Below are 21,796 nucleotides of genomic sequence, written 5' to 3' on the forward strand. Positions count from 1 at the left end.
GCTTCCTGTTGCAGGCCTTCTGGAAGCTCCTCAACTTCCTTCTTGGCGAAAGAAGGATTCCAGCCAGCAATTCACTCCTGGGCATCTCAGGGTCCTCAGAAGACAGAAGAGAGACCAGTGCCCATAGGTTAGAAAAAAAGGCTCAGGTCCAACCCAGGAACAAGGTGACTGCGCCTGTGGAGGACCCAGGTTCGGTTTCCAGAGAGCCCACATGGCAGCTCACAACCTTCTGTAACTCCAATTCCAGGGATCCAGGATGAGCACCACAAACACACACAGTACATAGACACACACACAGGTAAACCCTCATACACACTAAAAAAGAAGAAAGAAAGAAAACATCCTAATCGTAAGGACTATCTTGAACTGCTGTGCAATCTGGGCTGGGGTTTGTTTAGAGCCCAGTTCCTCCTCCGTGAAGACTACATGACAGCATCACACACAGCACAAAGAAAGACCAGCTCAAGTCAGAACATGCAGCAGGGAGGGAGAAACCAGGCCACCTCACCCCCACGGGAGCATGACCGTGCCTGACTGAGAGGGCCAAGTTTCCAGGCAGGCTGGACGCTGGCGGAGCAGAGAGCATCTGTGCGTCCTGGGCAAAGCCCGCGGCTGCCGTGCCAAGTCCTGACTCCCACAAGAAGCAGGCTGAAGAACCGCTACACACGACTTCAATAGTGGCCATTATTCTGCCCTTATCGGCAAGCCAACAAACCGGCCCGCCAGGAGCTCAGGGTGACCTATTGAGACAGACACACAGAGTCACTCATGGGCAATGTGGGCTAAACTGGGAGGTCGGGTTACCCCAGTCCATACACCCAGCCCCAAGTCCCTGATATGCGTAGTCTGAACACAGTCCAGGTAGCAGGGGCAATGGCAGGAGAGGCCAAGGCCCCAGTGTTCTGCCAGCTGGCCAGCACTGGCTACCTCTGAGACTGAGACTGGCCCACTTCCCCACACCAGCATGGCTCACTGCAGGTGGCTGGCTTTCTAGTATCCTTAGTAGTCCTGTTTTTACAGGTGTTTGCTTTTTGATGATGCTAGGGTGGAACCCAAGGCTTTGGGCATGATGGGCAAGTACTCCACCACTGAGAGCTACTCAAAGCACCTCATGTTTGTTTCCAAGTTAAATAAAACCTGAGTTCTCAGGCCCTTGGGTCTATTATGTCTATGGAAATTATACTCTAACGTGGGTAATGGACACCAACAAGTACTTCTCTGTCTCTCTGAAGGAGGAATCTGGGGCTGGGATGCAGCTTGTTCAGTAGAATGTTACCTTAACAGACATGAAGCCCTGGATTCGATCTCCAGTGCAGCAAAAACCGGACAAGATGGTACTTGCCTATAATCCCAGCCCTTGAAAGATGGAGGCAGGAGAATAAAGAGTTCAAGGTCACCCTCTGTTACATAGTAAGTCAAAGTCAGTCTGATTTATATCAGACTCTGTCTCAAGGAGGGGGAGAGAGGAATCAAACTACAAAAGCCGGCTGTGGTGGTGCACCAGGACTGTTACACAGAGAAATCCTGTCTCGAAAAACCAAAAAGAAAAAAAAAAATACATGGTGGGGCTGGAGAGATGGCTCAGTGGTTAAGAGCCCTGGCTGCTCTTCCAGAGGTCTTGAGTTCAATTCCCAGCAACCACATGGTGGCTCACAACCATGTATGGTGGGATCTGATGCCCTCTTCTGGCATAAAGGTGCACATGCAGATGGAGCACTCATATACATGAAATAAATAAATAAATAAATATTAAAGGAAAAAAACACATGGCATGACTACAGTTGTATGAAGTGTCCAGGATCAGAAAATCTACAGAGACAGACAGTGGAGATGGGTTGGGGTGAGCAGATACTACTAATAGTACTAATAGTACAGGGCATCTGTGGTAGTTTGATTGGCTCATAGGGACTGGCACCATTAGGAGGTGTGGCTTTGTTGGAGTAGGTGTGGCCTTGTTGGAGGAAGTGTGTCACCCTGGGGGCGGGCTTTAAAGTTTCCTATGCTCAAGATACCTCCCAGTGTCACAGTCCACTTCCTCCTGCCATCTGATCAAGACATAGCCAGTGCCATGTCTGCCTGCACACCACCATGCTCCCCACCATGGTGATAATGGACTGAACCTCTGAAACTGATTAAATGTTTTCCTTGAGTTGCCATGGTCATGGTGTCTCTTCACAGCAATGGAAACCCTAAGTAAGACAGTGTCTTCCAGGGTTCATGAAAATGCTGTATAATTGGCAGGTGAACCATCTGTGAATATAATGACTAGAAGCCACTGAGCTGAACACCTCAGACAGGTGAACTGAATGACATGAGAATTACTCTCAAGCCAGGTGTAGGACACATGCCTAAAATCTCAGCACTCAGGAGGTTGAGACAGGAGGATCACAGTAACGTTTGGGCCAGCCTGAGCTGTATAGCAAGATCCTGTCTGAAGAAAAAAAAAGAAAGAAAGAAAGGCCAGGCAGTGGTGGTGCACCCTCTAATCCCATCACTCAGGAGGCAGAGGCGGGCAGATTTCTGTGAGTTCGAGGCCAGCCTGGTCTACAAGAGCTAATTCCAGGACAGCGTCCAATGCTACAGAGAAACCCTGTCTCAAAAAACGAAGAAGAAGAAGAAGAAGAAGAAGAAGAAGAAGAAGAAGAAGAAGAAGAAGAAGAAGAAGAAGAAGAAGAAGAAATCAGTATTAGTATATGTCAACAACACAGGTGAAGCAGAGCTAAGTTGTGGGACTCCTCAGAGGCAGTTTCCCTCCCAGGCCCACTCTCTTTCCCATCCCCCTTTGGTGTCCTGAGTTCCGAGTCAACCACATCTCAGTAGATAGGCAGCTACATCCCAACACAGGATGCCTACCTGGGAAATACTTCACACAACAGTGTTAAGACACGACACTGAATTATAAAATTAGGGGAACATTAAAACTTTACAGGCAGAAGGGCGAGGGTTGTGTTTACCCATCTCGGACATTCTCAAGGAGGAAGTGAGCACAAAGATTCGGAGTCCCCAGAATGGCCTGTCAGGGATTTGTAGTGATATCCATGTGGGCTGGTCCTCTTCCTACAGAGGTACACACGGGCCCAGCCCTCCACCCACACACATGCCAGAAAGCATTCCTGGGCTGAGGCTCCGACCAAGCACTCTTAGGAAAGAGCCGCCTAAATAGGCAGTCTCTGGAGCTTGCAGAAAATCTCGCACCTGCTCCTCCTCGCAGACCCCAAGGCTCTCCTGTGCACCCCATCAACTGCCCTCTGCCGGGCCATATTCCTTTTAGCAATTTGCAGATACAAGAAGTGGGATGGGAACCCAGCTTGAAGAGGGCACATCCACAGACCCTCAGCTTCAGCTGAGCCCCTCCAGGACGATCACACCCAAGCAGTGTGTGCAGGCCAAAAGTGTCTATTTTAATGCCTGGTCAGGCCTGGAGCAAGCACGTTTACCTACTGAGCCATCTCATGTATCCTAAAACAACTCATTTTATGTTCAAGGAAAAGTCATTAGAAAGGAATTGATTAACCAATTTTTTTTTCTAAATGTGGTAGCATGTGCCTATAATCCCAGGACTTGGAAGATTGAGGCAGGAGGATTGCCAAACGTTCAAGGTCAACCTGGGCAATTAATGAGTTCCAAGCTAGCCTGAGCTATAGAAATGAGATTCTGCCTCAAAAACACAAACCACCCCTCACATTTACTACTATAAAAACCCAACTCTAACTGAGCTCCGGACTCTCCGATAACTCTAATACATTGGATACACAAAGAGACCAAGTTTGCAAACTCGTGTAAAATAAAGATTCTTTGCTTTTACATATGGGAAAACATGCGCGCGCACACACACACAACCAAGGGAAAGAAGCTTGAGAGATGGCTCAGTTGGTAAAGTGGTTGCTCTACAACATGAGGACCTGAGTTTGAATCCCCAGAACCCATGTAAACACCAGACACAGCAAGGCACATCTGTAATCCCAGTGCTCCTCCTGTGAGAAGGGTTGTTACTAGTCAACAAACAGCCCCCGCCTCAAACAAGGTACAATCCAAAGACCAACATCCACAGCTGTCCTGTGATACACACACACACTCACACACTCACACATGACACAAATGCCCATACTTATGAGTGTGGGGCATAAATACAAACACAAAAGGCAAGACTAGAGAGATAACTCAATCAGTAAAGTGCTTTTCTTTCTTTCTTTCTTTCTTTCTTTCTTTCTTTCTTTCTTTCTTTCTTTTTTTTGCACAGGATTTCGCTGTGTTACCCTGGCTGTCCTGGAACTCCCTCGGTAGACCAGGCTAGTCTTGAACTCACAGAGATCTGCCCGTCTCTGCCCCCCAAGGACTGGAGTTAAAGGTGTGCGCCACCACTGCGGGCATGTGTGCAATCTCTAAAAGCAGGCAGAGGAGAAATTTCCCACCCATTTTGCAGATGAGAACATGTGTTTGGAGCAGACAACAAGACCATCACCCAAACTGACGCCCCGCAGAACCCACAGAGGAGAAGCCTACCCCACACTTCTCTACAGCCCAAGAGCTGATGTCCTCAGGTGACCCTTTGTCATGAGCACCTGGAACCCCGAGCCTACTGACAGGTCCTGGGTGAGTCAGGCCAAGATAGATACACTCACAGGAGGCTCCAAAGGACCACGAGTACCACCATCCCTAGTCCCCTGCAGGGACCATAGCCATGAGGACAGACAGAAAACCTGGAAGCCAGAGCAACCTAACCCACACTGAAGACCAATGGCAGGCTTGAAGCTCCCCTATGTCCCACCACTGGAGTGAGACACTAGTGAAGGGTAACCCTGGGAAAGAAGCAGAAGGGTCCCAAGATGGAGCACTCCGTCACTACCGGTGCCAGTCCAAGGGCTCACATCCACTGGCCATTTGGAGACCAGCAAGAGAAGGGTTAACTCAGTGGTGGGGTTCTTGGTCCAGGAAAAAGGAAATTCCCCTCTGTACTTTCCAAAGACAATCTTCCAAAACACCCCAGTGTCCATGTCCTCTTTTTGGGCAGGGAAAGCCCAGGAGCGGTACCGCCTGGAAGCAGGTGCCGGGGCTAAGTGGAACAAGAGTTCCGGGCCATCTCAGGACATTCGCCACTCTGCCCCTGGAGGCCCACAGTCATCCAGCTCCAAGTGCTCTCTCCTTAGGGAAGAGAGCTGCTGGGAGCCCACGGAGGTCTTCCCAGCAACCAGATCTCCAAGGCACACAGTGAGGCTCGACACCCATGTCTATTACAAAGAGTTGCCCCAGCTCCAGGCCAGACTGGATCCCTATGCCACAGAAAGTCAGGAAATATACAAACAGTTGGGGCCATTCCACCTCCACCCTACCAGACCTTCTGCTGGGGTAGTCATCTAATCTTTGCCAAGCCTACCAACTGACTGCCCGGGCAAACTGTGCCCTCCGGCTCCAACCACAGGCAGCAACAACGTACACACGGTGGGCCCCAATGGTGTGTGGTATAATTCATGTGTGTGCCTTGCTTGACTGCTAATCCACCTCTACATAGATACTTGTACTTCATCTGTATGTGTGCACACAGGTGTTAATACACATGCGTGACCATGCATGAAGGCCAATGGTTGACGTTGGATGTCTCCCTAAATCGCTCTCTATTTTACGATTTTTTGTGTCAGTGTCTCACTGAACCTGGTTCTCAGCAGTTTGGCTAGTGGGCTGGCTAGCAAGCCCCGCTGATCCTTGTCTCCACTCCCCCAGCACTGCACATGACTGCAGCCATAATGCAGGGTTTTAGTGATGGAACTTAGTCCTTGTGTCCGCATGAGATCCAACTTCACCAGCTGTGAGCCGTATTCCCCACTGTTAGATTCTCTGTACCTCAGATGGCACCCACACGGAAGCCTCCAAATCAAAATGACGTCAGGTTCTTGCCCCCGCTGAAGCCCCCGCTGAACATGGTGCAATCGTTGGCTTCTCTGGTGTCACCAGCCACCCTCCTGGAAAACGTGATCACGATGGCTACAGCACCCACTGTCCCCCTGACAGGTCCTGTGAGCCAGACAGTCTCCAGTCATCTCCGAACACACCTGATGCTCTTGTGACAGTCTTGCAGGAGAATCCCTTTCCTTACCCTATTGCGTAAGGAAAGTAAGGCACAGAGACGTGAACTGTGCTGCTGAGGGTCACAGAGCTCGGACAGGAACTCTGCTACAGGCCCCTACAGAGCTGTGTTCTTTAAATCGAGGGAAGGCAGTCAGGTGTGAGGCTATCAGGACACCCTGCGGAGGAAGCCCTGCAAGTGACAAAGGCTGTCACTCGCTTTTTCTTTCCCAAGTCCCAGACAAAGGCCTGAGCAAAGTGGCAGAGCCAGCTGCAGGGAAGGGCCTGCAGCTCCCCGCTCCCGGGCCCATCCCTATGCCATGCTGGCCACAGGAAACATGAAAAGTCTGTCTCCAAGCGCTTTGCTCTAAGCCAGGGAGAGGCAACGCTGCCCACCGGGAGGCCAGAACCATGATTTGGGGCTATTCTTAGCGAGCCACTGGCTCCCCTCCCAGAGGCCCAGCAGGCAGAAAGCCCAAGACTCCACAAGCCCAGCCTGTCACTTCCTGACCCTTTTTCAGAGGACCCTAGGATGAGGAGGGGCTATGGGCAGAGAGGGAGGACAGAGGGGGCTGCCACTTCCAATAGAGATGTGCCCAGTGCCTACATGCCCTACTTGCCCAGGCTCCTAGCCAAGCACCTGCTTTGCCAGAGAGTGCCTGGGCTGTCCTGGTTGCACCCCTGCTGTCTGACGGAAGGTCACTAACTTTCCATGAATTGTCCCCCATTTAACCCTCCAGGGAGCTGAGGTTAAGGATGAGGCAACTGAGATGTTAAGTAACCGTGGAAGGTCACACAAGCATTCGGTGTCACGCTGTATCAGGGTCAGGGCTGGCTCCAAGGTGCCAGGCTGGGCAGAGGAGCCATGAGAGCACCCAGAGCGTGGGAGACTCTGCTCTGTTCAAGTCAAGGGAAACAGCTTTCATCCCAGACCCTCCACATACTTCCCAGTGGTATACAGAGGCAACCACCTGAAGGCGCAAGGATTTCAGTTAAGTTCAACAGAGAAGCTATGAGCCAGACTCTGGTGCAGGCAGCAGCTGAAGCAACGCACAGTGCAACTGGGAGGATCATGAAAGTCCCAGAGAGACAAAAGAATGCCACCAAAAGCTGAAGAAGCTTCTGCGGATGCTCCAGGCAGACACTCAGATCTGTAACTGAGAGGACAGGCCTTCAGAGTAAAACCACTGAATCCTTTGGGGTCCTCTAACCATCCCCAAAATGATCTAGAAATAAATCTATAGTGGGGCTGGTTCTCAGTTGGTAGTGTTTGCCTAGGATGCATGAGGCCCTAGATTCCATTCCCAGCACCCTATAAACTGGAGGAGCATGCCTGGAACCTTAGCATCCAGGCGGTAGATGCAGGAGGATCAGGAGTCTAAGGCTATCCTTGGCTATACCTTGAGTTCATAGCTAGCCTGGGATACATGATGAAGGAAGGAAGTCATACCACCACCCAGCGCCTGAGATCCTGTCCCTCCACACCAAACAAGATGATGCCTGGTTAGGCTGTCATATCCATAGCAACATTCAACTGGGACCACACCTCAGCATCTGCAGCCATCAAGATGCTAGCCTTGACTAACAGGTACCTCTGGCCATTATGTGTGTTTCCCTGAGGGCCACAGCTGGCTCCATGTCTACCTAGGTACTTGAGACCCAGGGTCTTGTATCTACAAATGTCCGTTCCAATTCATGTCTGTTCTTCAGTGAGCCCACCTGTCTGCCCATTCATACACCTGCAATCCCAGGGGGACAAGCCTGTCTATAAGTGTGTCTGTGGCTAGTCCTCCTGGACATTCTCACACACACCTGTCCCCTCAAGTGCCCATGACCTTTTGTGCCTGTTCTCAGGTAAACATGTCCAGTTCTTCCCTGTGTCTGCCCAGATGTTATACACCTGACTATGACGGTCCCCCACCTGTGACTGGGAAGCTCCCACTAGAAAGACAGCGCCAAGGCCTTGGACATTGGTACACTGCCACCTCCCCAAAGTGTTGTAGGAAAGCAGAGGTCTATAAGGGACAATAGGGACTGAGCAGAGTCCCAGACACTGCAGGGCCTCACAGGTAGGATCAGAGTTGCCCCAGGCCTCACCCTGTCCACTCCAATACTGGAGAAAGGAGCAAAGTGGGCCACCTCAGGCCTGTCTGCCCTCACAGGAAACCGCGTCTGGCCAAGGCCTCCCACCCTCCCCTCCAGTCCCCACGATGGAGGCTCTTCAAAAAGGAAGTCAGGGTTTCCTCCCGTAAGGAGCAGCCCCAGACTTGTGCTCCATTTGAATGGAGAAAACAAATGGGTCCTTAGACCCCCAAAGCAAACAAAATCTGGGGTGGGGGTGGACACACAGAAGCAGGAAGTCTTGCAGGCCCTCCTACACTTGCCCGCCCCTGAGGTGGAAAGGAGTCCTGATTCATTTGGTACCGCTAACAAGGAGGGCGGGACTGACTCCGCTAGGACCCTGAAACACATCTGTGTGCAAAGTCTCAGGACAGCCCGGCCAGTACCCTTGCAGTACTGGTATTTTGTAATTCTCATGAGTAGCCTCTTGGCATTTTCTTCTACTGCTACCAGCTCAGGGCTGCTATCAAACTCCCTATCGGAGAACTGGCCAGTGTGTTTCTGTCTCGTCTTCCCTTCCAGGGCAGAGCCACGCGAGGACAGAGTCCTTCCAAGTCCTCCCACCTCCCACACTGTCTGGGTATGGCTCAGAGCCCACAGCTCACAGGTGCTCCGTCACTGGCTATGAGCAGCCAAGGACTGGCGGGGGCTGTGGCTGCCAGAGCAGAGATGCCTCAAGCCTGCCCGGACCGGGAGGCTTTTGCAGCGTCTGATTTCCAAAACAAGAGCACTCTGGCCACTACAAGAGCCTAGAACAGTCTCCCATGCGCTGTGCCTTCTCTGAAGAGTCCATGTCCTTTCAGGGGGTCCTCTGAAGCTTGATGAGAGGAGGTCAGATGGACACACACCACACATGCACAGGCACATGAAAACACACACTCTGCATGCACACGCTCGTACCCAGGCTCAGAAGAGACCAAATAGAACAGAGAATCAAAGCCTGTGCCTGCCAGGCCCCTGAGTTTGCTCTCTTGTCCCTGGGCCTCAAGGGCCCAGAAAGTAAGTTCGGGGACCCCATAACCGGATCGCGACTCGGTTATGTCTCCTAACTTCTTAGGAAGCCCAGCTGGCCGGGAGGACTTCCAGGCCCGGCAGTGAGAAAAGGGTATTGCCAGACCACGTTGTCTCCGCTCCGGGGAAAGCCAGGGTACAGAGCTGAACCCGGGATTGACCTGCGCTCGACCCAGGAGCAGCACGGGCTTTGGGAGAGCACAGTGGCGCCGGCCTGGGGCAGGCCTGGGTATCCCGGACGCCTCCGCCCCAAGTCAAGGGACCCCGATCTGCCCTCGGCACAGCCCACGCTTGCTTACCTGGCAGCAGCAGCTCTGGGGGAGCGTCGCGCTCTGCGGCCGGGGACTGCCGGCGCCGAGGCGGGCTGCGGGCGCGCCCGCGCGGGCTCCAGCTAGCTCCGCCCACCCCCCACCCCACCCCCCGGCCCATCCGGGGGCGGAGGCAGCTCCCGCAGAGTCCTGGCAGGGCAGACCCCATCAGCCTGCGGCCACCAAACCCCGGATCAACCCCGGAGCCCCGCCCCGAATCCGGATTCCCCACCCCACCCCAACGCCCGGGCGGGACCCGTCATTCTCTTCCCAGCCTGTCCAGCCGCAGCTTCGGCCTCCGCCCCACGGGGAGGGGGCGCTAACTTAAAGATACACTCACCCCACCGCGTCCCTATAGGCATCCCCCGGCCTCAGCGGCAACTCCCAGAAAACTCCGTTCCGGGCCAGCTTCTTCCGTCTGTCTTTTGCTCCTGGAGAAAAAGTCGGGGGCGGGAAACACTGCCCGCGAAGCCAGTTCCTCTTCCCTTGTCGGCTCGGCTCCTTCTGGAAGATACCCAAGGCTGGCTTCCAACCTCCTTGACTGGAGAAAGCGGCACAGGCTGGTGGCGCCAAACCCCCTCACCAACTCCAGGTCCCCAGATATCGGTAGTCCCTGGCTTCCACCTGCTTCTCCAGACCGTGCAGAACACCTGGGCTCCAGAAACGGCCTTTCTCCTGTGCAACTTGAGATAGGGGACTGACGTCTCTGGGTTTCAGCCTCTCAAGATGTCCAAGGACGGGCCCCTTTAAAAGCAGGTTGTTAGTTTGACGGTGGTTTAGGAAAACTACAGCCCCCAGTCTTTGAAAGAGGAGGGGCCCTACTGCCCCTACCCGATGTCTCCAAGTGCTGGGTGGATCTGATGAGCTCTGGGTCCAGACCTGGGCAGGCTACCTTGACCCTTGGCCTGGAGTCACCTAAGTGCTGTTGCTCACCTCTGCTTCTGTCTCAGGAGGCCCTTTTGTGTGTGGAGTGCCTCTCTCTCTCTCTCTCTCTCTCTCTCTCTCTCTCTGTCTCTCAACTAAGAAATCTTTCTTCACACTAAGAAATCTTTCCTCACCTGCCTCTACCTCCCTTGGCCAGTCAGATTAAAAGGGTCCTTGGCGCACTAGGTGGGAAGTTGAGACCAGGATGAAGACAACTGTGGCCTCCCTCCACAGTCAAGCCAGAGGGCTTACAGCCCTAAAATGATTCATTAAGGGTGAACTGGCCAGATACCCAGCACATCTGTGGTGGTGTCTCATCTGTCTAATCTTAGAAGGTACCTATCACTGTTCCTAGTGGTTTTGACTCAGGGTCTCATATATCCCAAACTGCCCTTGTTCAATATTTAGCTAAGAATAACCTGGAAATCCTGATCCTCCTCCTGGATTCTGGGATTATAGGCACATGCCATTGTTCTGGCTTCTGTAATGCTGGGGATCAAACCCAGGTATCCTTGCATTCTAGGCAAGCAAGCACTCTACCAATATCCCCAGCCCTCACTATCCCTATGTGAAGGCATGGGGAAACTGAGGCCCAGGACACATTTCAGGACCGTGTGCCCTCAAGGCCCCATAGCCAGGCTGATGCAAACACATAGCTTAGAATGCATACATACACAAACATGCACAGTGCCCCTCACTGTCCATAAGAAACTGAACCCTTGGCTGTCTACCTCAAGACAGTGCCTGGGAATGTCAGAGCATGTGTGACCTGTCTTTGGTCCCAGCATATGTTTGGCACATCATCCAGTGAATATACATCTCTCACACACGTCTCTGCTGTTGTTGAATCCAGCAGAGAAGCCCTGTGTGGAGGCCTGCAAAAAACATCTGTAATCACAAGCCTTCTGACTCTAACCGACAACCTCACAGCTCGGTGGAAAGGCTTCAGGAGCAGGGACTTAGAGACTTGGAGGCACCTCAGGGACAGGCCACAGACTGTGCAAGCCTCAATGCCCAGTCTTAGGACTTACCAGTCCCAACCCAAGCTCCTGCTCCGAGAATTTAGCTCTTCAGTCACAGGCTGGAGCAAGGGAAATCCTGAGAGCCACAAGAACTAAAGTCAGGCCTTGAGGACCAGAAAGACCCCCCACTTGGGCCTGAGATGGGGAGAGAAGCCACAGAACAGCCTAGGGCACCATGAGCAGACACGTTGTACTCTCTCCAGGCCCAGGAGAAATCAAGGACCAAGAAACGGCTCTTCTAGCTGAGCCAGTCTGGAACCTCTCAACCACTGCGTAAGTGTCTACAATGCCAGCCAGAAGCTCAGAGAGAAACCCAGTTTTCCTAAGAAAGGACCCATGGGTCACAGAATGGAATCTGAGAAAGCAGAGGGTTCAGGATACACCCCCCACACCTCCAGCAACCCACATAAGACACTGTGTAACACCTTGAAAGGTCCAAAGAGTAGGTGTGCCCTGTACAGATGTGTTTGTGTGGAACACATGTGGACAGTCAGGGCTTGTGCTGCTCCTCTGCAGGGATGTGAAGGAGGCATCGTGTGTGTGTGTGTGTGTGTGTGTGTGTGTGTGTGTGTGTGTGTGTGTGTAAGGCTTCAGCGGGAGTATGGGCATGCAAGTGTGTGTCTGTGTGTATGTATGTGTACATGCATGTGTGTGCATGCACATGAATGAAAATGCGCATAGAACACATGTAGCACCCCACCCCAGTCAACCAGCTGCTGCTGCAAAAGCATCTCAGGAGGGTAGCTTGTGGGGCCCCAGGACCACTCAGCCCTAGCCAGGTTTCAGCGCTCTTGAAAGAGAGCTCTCACATCCAGTCCTTGAGCAGAAGCTGTGGGAACCCAGCTTCCCTCGTGGGAACACTCAAGCCACAAGTTATTTCCTGACAGGCACAAATGACTGTCCGGAAGGCAGAGACACTGAATCGTAACCAAAGGTGACACTTGACAAGGGATAAGAAGCAGGCCCCACTGTTCTTCTCAGCTTCTGTCAGGCCCGGCATGGCTGGGGACACAGGATGTAGAGGATGAAGTCAACCTGTCCTTGCTCTTGGTGACCACAGTACTGTCACAGTACTCCGGGGCAGGTGTCAGCAGCTTCCCCCAAGGGTGGTGATCTCTGGGACAGTTACTGACCCCAACCCAACCAGTCACAGGCTGCTGTGACTTCCCTCACAGGCCCTTTGCCCTGTCTCAGGATCCAAGCCCTAGATGACCGAGTCCTAGTATGTGCTGTTCATGTGTAGAAGATACTGGCTTTGAACCAGGAAGACACAGGCCTGGGGAGAGCCTTGGGCGCCCCTTCCACATTACCTAACCTGCCTCTCAGTTGCCACAGGTCTTCAGAAGTTCTTGCTTCCTGGGACCACCTGGAGGATGAAAGGGGTGCCAGCCCTCACTGGTGACAGCCATCATCTCATTGTTATTGCCACCAGAGCTCACACTGAGAACCCAGCCTGAACATGCCAGGGCACAGGGCTTCTCCTGGCTGAGTTCGGAAGCCCAGTCCTCCTTGGTTTCCCTCCCTGGTGCACCCACTAGGTTTGTGGGCTCTGGGCTGTGCCTCATGCTAGCCCTGCAACGCTGTGGGGCCCAAGCACATCCCCTGGACTGTAGGTACTTTCAGTGACTGACAGCCTCAGAACCATCAGAATTCACAATCGCACCACAACCTGTAGGCCACTCCCTAAATCTAAGTGTTCAAAGTTTAAATTCAACCTATTTCTTTCCTTTTCTGATGCTGGGGCTGGATCCCAGGGCCTTGAGTGAGGCAAGGCTCTACTACTGAGATACAGCCCCAAACCCTCAGTATGTTTAAAACCAAGACTCAAAGTAAACACTTTCTTCTGGTTGTCTCTTTATTTTTGTTTGTTTGTTTGTTTGTTTTGTAGTTTGACTTTTATCTTTTTTTTTTTTTTTGGACAATGGCACCCTGATTGTCTTCAAAGTCCCTGTGTTGCTGAGGATACCAATGAAGTTCAGCTCCTCCAGCATCTTCTTCCATACGACTGGGATAACAGGTAAGGGTAAGCACGCCATGTGATACTCAGGATGGAACCTAGAGCGCCTACCATGCCAGGCCTACAGCATCGTTCTTCAAGTGTCTTCTCCATGCCTAACCCTGAGCACCTATGGGAGAGATGAATAGAGATGAATAAGCCAACAAGACGGCTGGTCATCTCTGAGCAATTTGTTCCTGCGAGGGAGGGATGGGACCTGAGTAATGGAAAAGCAAGGAGGATGGCCTTAGCCAAGCAAGGACACCCAGCTCTCTGGGCCGACTTCAGTGGAAGAAGATGGTTGCAAGGACCCTGCCAGCTCCAGCAATGTGGCGGGTAGCTTGTTCAGTCATCTGCAGGAAACAGGTCTAAGTTTTCAATCAGCTTCTGCCATTTATCTGTGTGACTTCGGGCAGGCTATTTAACTCCTCTAAGTTACCATTTCCACATCTATAAAATCGCCCTACCTACCCTGGTATCATCCTGAGACTAAGCAAATATAAATCCCTTAACCAACAGCAAGTCCAGCTTAAGTTCTGTTTTTGTTTTTTTCGAGAAAGGGTCTCTCTGTGTCTCTCTGAGTTGCTGGCTGTCCTGGAACTCACTTTGTAGACCGGGCTGGTCTCGAACTCAGAGCTCCAACGGCCTCTGCCTCCTGAGTGCACCACCATGCCCAGCTTTATTATTATTTTGTCTTTTGTCTTTTGTTTTTTCTGAACAGAAAGAGTCATGGTCGTCTTCAGCACTAGAAGGCTCTCTGGCATGTTATTCATCCCCCTCCCCTCCAGCGTTCCCTAGGCAGCACTTACTCCAAACCCCTTCAGAGCATGCAAAACTGTCCAGCCCCTGCTGCTGTGAGGCAGGGTTCCCAGTGGCTTTCTGCTGGGCCTCAGTGAAGAATCCCAGGCCCTGGACACTAGGAATAATGGGCACAGGGAGGGGCCCCCACCCTGCAGCAAAGTGACCATCCATCCCTGAATGAACCGTCATTCCTTCCCTCCCACCCATTCTCTCCCTTAAATAGCCCAGCTCTGTTGCCTGGTTGTCTCCAAGCAGCCCAGTCCAGGCTTCTAAGGATGTCTCAGAATGGCGGTGCCATTTATGAAGATACTGCAGGGGAAGCAGGGAACTGGAGGAGGTCACAGGACCCAGAGAAGCCTGACATTGCCTCCCAGGAGCACTCTTGTGACAAAGTCCCCCGTTTCTAGAAACAGAACTCCTGGGGGGTGGCATCTCCCTGAATCAAAGGCACCGTGAATGTCTCTGCTTGCCTGAAAAATGTCAGGGAGGCAGAGGGACACAGACTTACAGGGAAGGTCCAGGACATTGGGAACTTGAGACATGCAGGACCCTGGGCAGGAGCTTAGGAAGGTCACCTGAGTTCAGCCCCCTGCCACCCAGCCTCTTTACTGACACCTGGGGACTGGTTATTCCAGCAGGGCTTCTGACCCTCTCTGAGCCTCAAAGAACCCCAGTGCTGGAAGAGAGCAACCAGAAGGGGTTAGAAGAGACGCTGTCATACCTTTAGTCGGTATGTGTCCAAATGACACAGGAAGAGACCCTTTGCCCCAGAGACGGGCCTAGAGTGTGTGTCTGTGGCTGCAAACCTGCAAATCGCCATGAACGAGGCTGGTCCAAGTCTTTCATGGTGCAAGTCTGGACAATGAAAGGGTCTACAGACAGGGAGCTAATGGGCTGGCTAACCTGAGCACGCAACATGTGTAGTTATTTTATTTCATTTTTTAAATTTTATTTTATGTGCATGAGTGTTTTGTCTGCATGTGTGTATAAATACCAAGTATCTGCCTGGTGCCTTCAGAGGCCAGAGAGGACACTGATTGCCCTCAAGCTGAAGTTACAGACAGTTGTGAACCATGATGTGGGTGCTGGGAATTTATCTCTGGTCGTCTGGAAAAGTAGTCTGTATTCTTAACCATTGAGCCATCTCTCTGGGCCAGCTATTTTATTTCTTAAGGTGCGTGCGTGCGTGCGTGTGTGTGTGTGTGTGTGTGTGTGTGTGTGTATTCAGGTATCTGAGGAGGCCAGAAGAAGGTATCAGATCCCCTGGAGCAGAGGTACAGGAGGCTGTGAGTCACCTGATATGGGTTCTAGGAACCAAACTCCTAACCCGTGGAAGAACAATAAAAACTTCTAAGCACTGAGCCTTCTCCAGCCCACATGCAGCTATTTTAAAAACAGGAGGCAGATGGATGTAGAGAGGGGAGTATCTCTAGAGTGGGAACGAGGCCTGGAGGTGGACAGGGACAAGGACCGCTAGGGTGGTGTGGACTGTGGTGGTGGCATCCCGGAATGGATAAGGACTATACCAGCTCCTCTGAGCCTAAGGCTGCCCTGGCCAAGGCTCAGAGAGCTTCCCAGTTCTGACATGGCTTCTGACTGCACCTCTCCCTACCTCCAGCAGGGAGCAGGGACTGTGAAGCCAGGCCAGACACCCTGAAACAGGTCAGTTAGTTCACCTCCTGAGCCTCAGTTTCCCTGTTTTCTGAAAGAAGACAATAGACGTCTTGCCTCATGGGGCCTCCGTGAAGGCACATGTGGAAAACATGGCGCAGTGAGTTCCCTATTCCTCTGCCTACTCCTCTACCCCCACCACCACAGACACACACACACACACACACACACACACACACACAGAGCCTACTGTCCCCTCCTCCTCCATGATGATCCTGGGCTCCTCTAGGGACAAAGTCAGGGGAGGGAGCTCCGTAGCCTTAGCCGGGCTCCAGAGGAACGGAGCCTATCTTCGTTTTCCTTTCAGTCATGCCCTCAGCTCTCCTCCCTCCACTGAGGGGGAAATGCGGCCAGGCTTGAAAGAGCCATGACCAAGCTTCTACAGACCTAAGTTCCAGTCCAATTCCTGCCTCCCTGGGACTAGGCTGGGCAGATCAGGGGACCTGGCCTCAGGTTGTTCATCTGTGCAATAGACAAGATCATCTTTGCCTTGTGCTCTTCTCCGCTCTGGTTATGAAAGGAGGGGAGGAGGCAGGTACCCATTTGGTGACAGGTGACAAACTTCAGGTGACTTAGAGGCATTGTTGGAATGGGCCCAGGGGTCCACTTCCATGGAGCCTTTGGCCAGGAGGACAGTTGGAGAAGGTATCCCCCACATCATCTCAAAATCCTTATCCCCTTGAGATGCTGTGCCTGCCTTCCCTGGGTGGTAGATTTTATTGTGATCATTTCCGTCCTAAGGCCAACTCCATTACTGTCTTTACTATACAAATGCATAAATTGAGATAACTGCCAGTTGAGGAATTTGCCCCACATCCCCCAGTCCACTGGTGCCCTTATATTCAGCCACACAAATTCTGCCTGATTTGGTTCCTCCTAGTGACTGGAAATCATGTCCTGGAAAGCAGCCCTCTTTCTGCAGGACTGAAGATATCAGGGTGGCCTTCATCTGTCCTCTCAATGAATTTTACAGCCACTTCCAACTCTCTCCTCTCTCTCACACACACAGACACACACACACACACCACCACCCTACATACACACCACACCACCAGCACCACCAATGCCAGGAATCTCACTCAGAAAGTTAGCTTTCAAATATTTGAGCAATACCATGCCATATATGCCCCGCCCCCAGACGCCCCAGCTAAACACCCTGGCTTTAAAAACTGTGGGAACCTTGGGAAACTTGAGTTCTGAGTTCTTTTCCTACCTCCCCTGTGGGATTCTTTCCCAAGATGGTCAAGAAAGGGGCCTTTGTCTCCCTACCCCTCCCCTCCCACTCAACTGGAAGCTGACTCCTGGCTCTAACTTTGCACCTAACTGACACTTTGCATTAATAAATTGTGGTCGAGAACTGGAAAGATGACTCAATGGTTAAAAGCACTGAATGCTCTTCCAGAGGACCCGAGTTCAATTCCCAGCACCTACAGGGCAGCTCACAACTGTCTATAACTCCAGTTCCAGGGGACCACCCTCACACAGACAAATGTGTACATAAAATAAAGAAAAATATAAAAAAAGAAAGAAAGAAATCGTGGTTGGATCCTGAGCCCCCCCACCTGCCTCGCAGCCTGTCACCTGTTACCCCCCACCACTTCTGATTTGGGGAGGGGACAACACTGAGTTCCTGCAAGTGGGAAGCCTAGGAGTGCGGCTTTCTGAGGTCCTACAGTAGAGACAGGCCTGACCAGGAGGGAGGGATGGAACCCCAGGAGGTCTGAGAGCTTCCTGTTCTGCTCTGAGGCCTTATAGGCATGCAGAAGGTAAGTTCTCTCACTTCCTCTCCTAGGCCACCTCCCCACCCTACAAAGTCTCCCCATATGATGCCTATGGGATTTCCATTTGAGAGGACAATAGGCTTCTGGACAATGGCCAGCGACGAGCCTGAGAAATGCAGCTAGTGCTATTGTATGAATCAGTTAAAATACTGGAAGGGGCCCAGCAGTGGTGGCGCACGCCTTTCATCCCAGCCCTCGGGAGGCAGAGACAGGCAGATCTCTGTGAATTCAAAACCAGCCTGGTCCACAGAGCCAGTTCCAGGACAGTCAGGGCCACACAGAGAAACCTTGTCTCAAAATTAAATAGATAGACAGGTAGATAGATAGATAGATAGATAGATAGATAGATAGATAGATAGATAGATAGACAGACAGACAGATAGATAGATAGATAATACTTACTGGAAGTCAGATATGGAAGTGTACACCTGTAATTCCAGCAGCTGAGCGACCAAGGCAGAAGGGCCAGGATTTTGAGATCATTCTCAACTACATAGTAAGTTCAAGGTCAGCCCAGGGAATGTGAGATCCTGTCTCAAGGACACATGCTTAGTTGGTGGTTGGGGATATAGATGTAGCTCAGTTGGTAGAGTGCTTATCTAAGAGCTGGGTTCAATCCCCAAATCAGAATAAAAATGAGTATGTATGGACACTCTGAATTCCAGTACTTGGGATGTAGAGGTGGAGGATCAGAAGTTCAAGGTCATCCTCAGTTACACGGCAAGTTTGAGGGCAGCTGGGGCTATGGGAAACCCTGTCTCAATATATATCTGGGCATGGTGTCACACATCTTTAATTCCAGCAATTGAGAGGCGGAGGCAGCGGATCTCTGTGAGCTGGAAGCCAGTCTGATCTATAGAGTGAGTTCTAGGACAGCTAAAGCTATAAAGTGAGACCCTGTCTTAAAAAAAAGAAAAGAATGCTACACACTTAGTAGCATTCACCTACAATCCCAGCACTCAGAAAACTGAGGCAGGAGAACTGCAAGTGCCAGGCTACATATAAGACTCTATGTCAGAAACCAGCCAACAAATAATTACAGAACTGGCCTTTATGTTTTGTTTTATTTTATTGTTTTAAAATTTTCCATTGATTTATTTTTTATTTTATTTTAGTTCAGTTCTCCCTCCAGCCCCCACCCAACCCCACACATACAAGGGTCTCACTGTGCAGCACTGGCTGGCCTCAAACTCACAGAGCAACCACTGACTCAGAGAAATAAAGACTTATGCCTGGCCTAATCCCTTTCATTTTAGTGTGTGTGTGTGTGTGTGTGTGTGTGTACTATATACATGCCTACACTTTTCTACTTAGTTTTTGTTTGTTTGTTTTACCACATCACAATGCTTTTCTAGCTTTCTGAGATTTAAAAAAAAATTATGGGTGTTCTGGCTGTATACATACCTATACACCGTGTGTGTGTGTGTGTGTGTGTGTGTGTGTGTGTGTGTGTGTGTATGTGTACCCTCCGGGTGCCCACAGAGGCCAGAAGAAGACATCCGATTCACACACACACAAATTCCGTGCACACACACACATACACACAAATAGAATAAAATTTCAAAATTAAAAATAGGAAAGCATCAGCCAGGTGTAGTGGTGCAGGCCTTTAATCCCAGATCTAGGGAGGCAGAGGCAGGCGGAGCTCTGAGCTCAAGACTAGCCTGGTCCACCAGTAATTTCTGGACGGCCAGGGATCCTAGGAGAAATCCTATCTCAGCTCCCCTACTAGCCCCCCAAAATCGTTCATTCTGTCACTGAGCCTCACCTCCAGCCCTGTTACACATCTTTTACCACAATTGGAAACAAACAAACAAAAAAGACAACCCACAAATTGGGAGAAAATAATTGTCAAAAAAGGAAAAAGAAAAAACCTCCCCCAAAAGAAGCCCCAGGGGTCCTGAGGTCTGGCTCTGAGTCAGGCAGACCGGCTGAGGTGGAGACCCCACACAGCGTGGGAAAGCAGGGGGATTCTCAAAGTCCTCCAGCTGCTCTCTCCCAGCTGCCCCCATAGCAATCCTGGGGCCTGGGGCAGGCCCGTGAAAGCCAAGAAACCCTGATCTCAGCACCAACACAAGAGACCAGAGCTAGACTGTGGGGGTGGTGCCGAGAGCAGTGTGGCCTCAAAGCTGGTACTGGGGCCCCAGGGATTGCCCTAGGCAGGATGGGCAGGCCAGTGGGAGCCTGGCGGGGTTCCAGCGTGCCCCAGCCCTTCTCTCCTGCTGCTCTCCAATCCTGCAGGGACCCCATCCTACAGGGCCCACCTAGAACCAACCTTTTCATCTGGCTTCTAAAAGCCCCTCCTTTGGATGCAGGGTGAACTCGTGAAGGGCCTCTTGTGTTGGAGTCTGACAGGCGACTGTAGCCTGTAACTCCGTTTCCCGTAACTCCGTTTCTTATACTCAGCCTGTAAAAAGGGTACAATAGGGCCTATCTTGAGTTACCTCGAGGATCACAGCAAATGACATAGTTGATGGAGGTCAGCACAGAGTACGTTGTTTATTAGATGGTCCTTCTCTTCCATTTCATTCATTCATTCATTCTTTGTTTGTTTGTTTTTGTTGTTATTGTTTTTATTTTGTTTTGTTTGTTTTTCAAGGCGGGGTTTCTCTGTGTAACAGCCCTGACTGTCCTGGAACTAGCTCTTGTACACCAGGCTGGTCGCGAACTCACAAAGATCCGCTTGTCTCTCTGCCTCCTGAGTGCTGGGATTAAAGGCGAGCGCCACCACCGCCCGGCTTCTCTTCCACTTCTCAGTGAACCAGCAGTGTGCCCTGCTACTCAGCCACTAACTCTTCGAGTAACTGGGGTGAACCCGGTGCCTTCTCAGGAGCCTCAGTTTCTCCCACTGTAAAATGCATGCACACAACTATCGGATGTTTCAACTACCTAGAGCAGAGGCCAGCCTGGGTTGTATGAGACCAGGTGTCAAAACAACACAAGGCAGGGTGTGGAGGCACACACCTGTAGTGCCAGCACTCAAGTGTCAAAGGCAGGCGAATCTCTGTGAGTTGGAGGCCAACCTGGTCTACATAGCGAATTCCAGGACAGCCAGGGCTATCTAGTGAGACCTCGTCTCCAAAAATCAAAATCAAAATAATAATAATAATAATAATAATAATAATAATAATAATAATAATAATAATAATAATAATGTTACTGAACAGGGGCATCTGAAATGTAAAACCACAGAATGGTGATAGTTAGGGACCAGATGCCAGATGTGGAAGACTCCAGCACAGTGGCCTGCTAGAATCAAGACCATGAGAAAGGTCACCCACCCATGTTTAAGGATAAAACTGGCTAAGGCGGCAACAGTGAACCTCTAGGGTGCTGGAATGTTCTTCAGCGTGGTCTGGGCAGGGGCTGCATAGGCTGAGCTGGAACTGTAAGATTCTGTTCGTGCATTCAGCGCCCCCTGGTGGTCCAGACCTGTCATCTCTCCAGGATGAGGCAGAAAGATCACTAGTTCAAGGCGAGCCTGGACTACTGAGTGAGTTGAAGGCTCAACCCAGACACCTTGGTGAGACTTTTCTCTTCAAAATAAACAGTAACAAGAAGGCTAGTCATATGCAGAAGTAGAGCATCTTGACTAGCATGTGTGAGACCCCAGGTTCACTCAAACCCTACTACCAGACCAGTTCTCTTCAGTCTCCTTCCCTCCCTCCCTCACCTATGCATCATTTTCTCACCCCATTACCCACTAAGCATCGTTTCTTTTAGCTCCTTAAACCAGCCAAGTGTGCCCCTTCCTCCGGGCCTTTGCCCTTGCAAGTCTTTCTTACTAGAACGCCCTTCCTCAGACCTCTTCATTCTAGTGAGGTGCTTGCTTAAATGTTATCACCCCTCGGGCCCCTCTCTGTTGCACCACGCTATGGAGGCCCAGTTGTTGCCCAGGATTGTCCTTGTTTGAGGTGCTTCCCTGATCTCTGTCTCCCTCAAGAAGGATGAGCTTGTGGGCAAGCCTTGCCTGTCCAGGTTTAAGCGTGTTTCCATACAGAGCCGAGCTACTTACTAATCAAACACTGGATGAGTAGGCCATCACCAGGTTTTGATGAGATGGTCATCACAACCGCACTCTCCTCGGAGTGACAAGGAGTT

General features: G+C 51.3%; 1 protein-coding gene across 2 annotated transcripts in view; it reads right to left on the bottom strand.

Annotated features, from left to right (window-relative positions):
- Positions 1-9,966, bottom strand: part of Pald1 (phosphatase domain containing paladin 1) — a 61,019-nt gene extending 51,053 nt beyond the window's left edge. The window contains exon 1 of one of the 2 annotated variants that reach the window (XM_057751861.1): positions 9,841-9,966. The gene's annotated coding sequence lies outside the window, so the exon portion shown is untranslated. Of the gene's footprint in view, positions 1-9,491; positions 9,594-9,840 lie in introns of those variants that run through there. The other variant, XM_057751860.1, reaches the window with a different exon arrangement.
- Between the last annotated feature and the right edge of the window lie 11,830 nt (positions 9,967-21,796).

This window comes from Chionomys nivalis, chromosome 19, assembly GCF_950005125.1.
Source record: "Chionomys nivalis chromosome 19, mChiNiv1.1, whole genome shotgun sequence".
NCBI lineage: Eukaryota > Metazoa > Chordata > Mammalia > Rodentia > Cricetidae > Chionomys > Chionomys nivalis.